The sequence below is a fragment of the Arvicanthis niloticus genome, chromosome 24 (genome assembly GCF_011762505.2).
Source record: "Arvicanthis niloticus isolate mArvNil1 chromosome 24, mArvNil1.pat.X, whole genome shotgun sequence".
NCBI classification, from domain to species: domain Eukaryota; kingdom Metazoa; phylum Chordata; class Mammalia; order Rodentia; family Muridae; genus Arvicanthis; species Arvicanthis niloticus.
Window position 1 is genome coordinate 37,320,030 of NC_133432.1, and position 6,025 is coordinate 37,326,054.

Sequence of the window (6,025 nt, forward strand, 5' to 3'; positions counted from 1 at the left end):
TGTTGTAAGAGTATGAAGTGATGCTTTGAGAGTTTTTGTTAGTTTTATGTTAATGTAATCTATTTGATCCTACAACTCCATATTAAATATTGTCTGTGTTTAAAAACTGCCTTCAGAATTCCAGAACATTTGCCCTTTGACTCAATAGTCAACACAAGTTGGATCCAGAACACTTAATGTGAGGTGAAATCTCAACACATTGAAATCTGGTATCTATCTCACTACTCAATCCAAACCCTGCTGGCTCATCGCCCCAAGGACTTCGTGTGTGTGTGTGTGTGTGTGTGTGTGTGTGTGTGTGTGTGTGTGTGTGTGTGCGTGCTTACTAGTGTGCATGCAAGATTCTGTGGATGAATGCTGAGGTTGGAGATCAATGATTATGTTTCCCTCAATGGCTCTCCACCCACTCCTAAGACTTGTCATTTTTGTATGTAAGTGTGTGTGTATATCTCTGTGAATGAAAGCCATGTATGTGCCATGCAGTGGCCAGAAAGTTACAGCTAGTTGGACTGCCTAATATGGGTGCTGGGAATCCAACTGAGGTCCTCTGGAAGAACAAGTGTTTATTCTCTTAACCACTGAACCATCTCTCCAGGCCTTCACTTTGTATTTTGAAACAGCCTAAAGCTCCACAATTCAGTTGTGCTGGCCGGCCGGCCGGCAAGTCCCAGGGATCTTTGTGTCTCCAACTCCCCAGAGCTTAGATTACAGATCTATCCAGTTTTTATGTTGGTGCTGGGGATCTAAAGTCAGATCCTCATACTTTTAGGGCAACTACTTTATAAACTTAGCCATCTTCTCAGGGGCTCTATAATGCAAATACAAAGGGCAATGGAGTTCTGGCCGTGTTAGATATCTGCCTTCTTTAAGGTCTTTTAGGTACCCTTTCAATATATTGGACAATCCTGTCCAGTCTCCCAGGGTTCTACTACTTTATGATGTTTGTTCGTTTTTGTTTTGTTTTCTGTTTTGTTTGTTCTTTTTTTTTTTTTTTTTTTTTTTTTTTTTTTTTGAGATACTGTCACATGTATCTCAGGCTAGCTTTATTGCTTGCTTTTATATTGCTATGACCAAGGCAACTTATAAGAGTTTAGTTGAGCTTATGGTTCCAGAGGGTTAGAGTCCATGATGGCATAATGACAGGAACATCTGTGATCTTACATTTTGAACTACAAGCAGAAGGCAGAGAATACTGAAGAAGGTATAAGATGCCATCTTTTCCCACCATGTGGATGGTAGATGGTACCATAGATAGTACAAGGCTTTTAAAGTTTCAAGACTGCCCCCAGTGACACCTCCAACAAGACTTCAGATTCTTCCCAAACAATTCTATTAACTAGGGACTAGGTATTCAAATGTGTGCGTCATGGCTAGAGAGATAGCTCAGCAGTTAATATTATAACACTGTCGGCTCTTGTAGAAGGCCTGAGTTCAATTCCCAGCATCTGTATGGCAGATAACAACTACCTGTAACTCCAGTTCCAGAGGGGCTAGTGCCCTCTTCTGACCTCTGTGAGCACCAGGCATGCACATGGTACACAGATATACATGCCATTAAAATATTCATACACAGAATAAAATAAACATGAACCTATGAGAGCCATTCTCATTCAGGTCACTACACTAGCCTTGAACTAGCTTTGAAAAGAAATAACATTAAGTCTAAATCTTCGCCGGGCGGTGGTGGCGCACGCCTTTAATCCCAGCACTTGGGAGGCAGAGGCAGGCCGATTTCTGAGTTCGAGGCCAGCCTGGTCTACAGAGTGAGTTCCAGGACAGCCAGGGCTACACAGAGAAACCCTGTCTCGAAAAACCAAAAAAAAAAAAAAAAAAAAGTCTAAATCTTCCTACCTTTCAAGTTCTGGGTATATACCACTCTTACAGGTATATACCACTCTGCCCATCTTTCTTCCAATTTGAGTTCCCCATTGACACATCCCTAGTCCAAGTCTACAGTTCTGAATACAACTGAGATGCTGTATTTTCAGCAGGGGATGTAAGTGCGAGTCGGTAGTCTCAGCACTTGGGAGGCTGAGGCATTCGAATAGTGAGTTTGAGGTGAGCCTGGGCTACATAGTTTCAGCTTTCTCAGCCTCTTCCCAAACTTCCAAAAGAAGCTGTATTAGAAGCCCAGACTTTTAACAAACTTTTACTCACTACCCCTGTGCTCTTCTAGTCTGACACTGGAACAAGACTATGTGCTAGTTAGCGTTTTGCCAACTTGACACAAGCTAATGGGGAGAGGAAACTTCTGTAGTATTAATAATAACTTAATAAATCCCTGTGCAGGGTTCCTTCCCACCGTAGACCATTTATGTTCCCGAATGAAAGAAACACACACAGCCTTTATATTTAATACACTTAATAAACAGCACAATAGATGGGCAACCGCCTAACCTTCATGCTGTTGGTATCTACCTTCCACAATAACTTCGAGTTACTTCTAAAACTAATTTCAGTGTTCAATCTTGGCTGCACTGGACCCGATTGAGCAGCCCTCTGGGCCCAGTTCTCTTGGCCCTTTTACATGGCTGCTCTGATTCTCCGTTCTTCTCCCATGGCCTCTCTCCTCTCTCCTCTCCTGTACACTCTCCTAAGCATAGTGGCTCCCTCTTCTCCCACTTCTGCACCTCTCCTACCTCCTGCTTCCTTAGGCTCCCAAGCTGAGGGACCCTAAATCCTGCTTCTCTCTCCTCCTCAGCTATTGGCTGCTGACATCTCTATTGACCAATCAGAATCAACTGGGGACAGGTTCCTAGAAGATACTGCTGACTTCAAATCTTGGAGGCCAGCACTTAGCATTAGAATAAAGCAGCACTAGGCCGACTTACTACAAATCTCAACTGAGAAAATGCCTCCATCAGACTTGCCTATAGGGAAGTCTGTAGATCATTTCTTGGTGATGGATGTCGGGAGGGTCCAATGCATTGTGGGTGGCACAGTTCCAGATTGTAAAAGGAAGGTAGTTGAACAAGCCTTGGGAGTGAGCCAGTAAGCAGTGTTCCTCTTTGGTCTCTCAGTTCCTGCCTCCAGTTGCTGTTCTGATGCCTCATGATGCAGTGTGGCCTGAGAACTGTAAGATGAAATAAAACCTTTCCTCCCCCAAGTCACTTTTGACCAGTGTTTTATCACAACAATACCAAGCAAACTAGGACAAACTATCTCACAAAAAACCTGAGTAGAAGCCTTTCCCACTTTCTCCTGAAAGTGGGATTCCTGAGAGACAAATGTGTCTAGCCACAAAGGCTGGGAGTATATGTTCCCTAGTGTCAATTTGCCCCTTCTTCATTATTTTGTTTTGTAAATTCATTAGTAGTTAATAGAGCTGGCAAGATGGCTCAATGGGTAAAGGTGCTTCCCATCAAGCCTGACAATATGAATTGAATCCCTGGAACATACATGGTGGGAAAAGAGACCTGATTCTCAGAAGCTGTTCTCTGACATACATGCATGCATACATACACACACACACACACACGCATATGCATGCATGCACAAGAGAAAGAGAGAGAGGAGAGAGAGAGAGAGAGAGAGAGAGAGAGAGAGAGAGAGAGAGGAGATAAAGAAAAAATGTGATGAGTACCATCAGGCTGGAGAGCTCAGCTGTTCTTCCGGAGAACCCTCAGTAGATTTCCAGCACCCCCAGTGAGGTTTACAGGGGTCAGAAACTCCAATCTCAGAGGATCAATACCCTTTTCTAGCCTCCACAGGCACTTCATGTATGTGGTACACATAGAAACAAGCAGGCAAAACACCCATACACATCAAATAAAAATGTTTTTTAAAAAAGAGTTTGATCTTTGATAATTCACATTTATAAATACTACACAAACTGAATGTGGTGAAGAATCCCAGCACTGGCCAGACTGACATAAGAATTAGAAGTTTGAGATCTATATACATAGGCTACATAAGACCCTGCCTTTGGGGAGGGAAATGTGCAGGAGCTTCTGTAAGACAGGTTAACAAATGAAACCAAATGATTGTGTCCTACAAGATACTAAATTGTGTGTGTGTGTGTGTGTGTGTGTGTGTGTGTGTGTATGTGTATGTATGTGTATGTATGTACGTATGATGTCATTAAGAATGGAACCCAGGCTGGGCAGTGGTGGCACACGCCTTTAATCCCAGCACTTGGGAGGCAGAGGCAGGCAGATTTCTGAGTTCGAGGCCAGCCTGGTCTACAGAGTGAGTTCCAGGATAGCCAGGACTACACAGACAAACCCTGTCTTGAAAAAACAAAAAAACAAAAAAAAAAAAGAGAATGGAACCCAGGCCCTCTTGGTTCTCTGGTGGATTCTAGGCCTATACATTCCAGCCAATTCCTTGTGCCATCCAGGAGTGCACTCTGTCACTGTGCTGTGTCCCCAACATGTTTTTTTTTCTTTTTGTCTGTTTTATGTTTTCAAATATGTGTTTTCTTAGTGTTTTTAAGAATAATCTAATACACAAGACTGTTGCTGTCTCAAATGTTTAAGGCTTAGTATCTTAGGAATTGACCATCTTCTAGTGATATAATCTCATAGTGAGATAGTCGCTGGTCCTATCTTTAATTTTCTGCAGTGAAAGCTGCCTCTGTTAAGGGATGAACTTTCCTAAGTGCATGCTTTTTTATAGCTTCCATAGGACAGGGGCATTCCTCATGGGATAGTCTCCCTCATGTTCACAGCCACAAATAGCATGGTCACTTTACAGTACTTTTGCTTGTTGCCCATATTTTCTAAACCCAAAATAGCATGGAAGTGCCAAAATAACAAAGAGCTGTGCTTCTTCAAAGCAAGATGTGCCCATTTGCATTGAACTAATGGGGGACTAACCCTCAGTCAGCCAGTGTTAATTTTCCTTTTCTTTTCTGGGCCAGAACTAACAGGTCTCTTCTTACATCACTTATAAGAAGAGGTTAGAAATTTCTTTCTCTTAGAGCAACCTGCTTGCTGGTTGGACAAGACATTGTCAGTCTTTCATTGTCAACTACATCTAGAGTTAACCAGTCGTGGTTAGTTTCCAACTAAATATATTTTGGTAGTTCACCCACCTACATGCCTGTCTCTAACATTGTTCTGTCTCAGAGTGGAGATGTGACTCATTTGGTAGGCTGCTTGTTTAGCATGCACAATGTTCCATCCCCTGCAGTGTGCATAAACTTTGCATCGTGGTGCACAACTGTGATCAGTAACACTTGGTAGGTGGAGGCAGGAGGATCAGAAGTTCGAGGTCTTCAACTACATAATAAATTGGAGGCCAGCCTGGAGAGTCTATGCACATTTTTATAAATTTTTATTTTATGTGTATGACTTGTTGGACTACATGCGATCTTCAAAAAGAAAAAAAAAATCAAACAAAATAACAACAAAAAAAGAAACCCGCCGGGCGGTGGTGGCGCACGCCTTTAATCCCAGCACTTGGGAGGCAGAGGCAGGCGGATTTCTGAGTTCGAGGCCAGCCTGGTCTACAGAGCTCCAGGACAGCCAGGGCTACACAGAGAAACCCTGTCTCCAAAAAAAAAAAAAAAAAAAAAAAAAAGAAAGAAAGAAAAAGAAAAGAAACCCACCATTGAGATGTGACCTATCCCAATTCTGTACTGAATCCTCCCCAATAGGCCTTTTTGTAGTCTTCTTAATCTTATGTGTATAGGTAGTTTTGTAGCAGGTATGTCTATCCACCACATGCATGCCTGGTGTCCTTGGAAGTCAAAAGAGGGCATCGGATCCCCTGAATCTGGAGTTATAGGCAGTTGTGAGCCACCATGTGGGTGCTGAGAACGAACCCGAATCCTCTACCAGAGCAGCCACTGCTCTTAACTGCGGAGCCATCTCTCCAGTCCCTTTCGTAGTTCCTACCCTACCACGGATGGTCTCACACAAAAATGCCTTCTTCCCTGCGCATCAACCAGAGGCTTAACTATCCTAAACTCTGCCCCCTACCAGACTGGATCGCAGAATTCTTGGTGTCCTGAACCAAGCTTGTCCATTTTCAGGCCCTACCTCATCACAAAAGACCAATCGCGTTTCTTTCTCTTCTACCG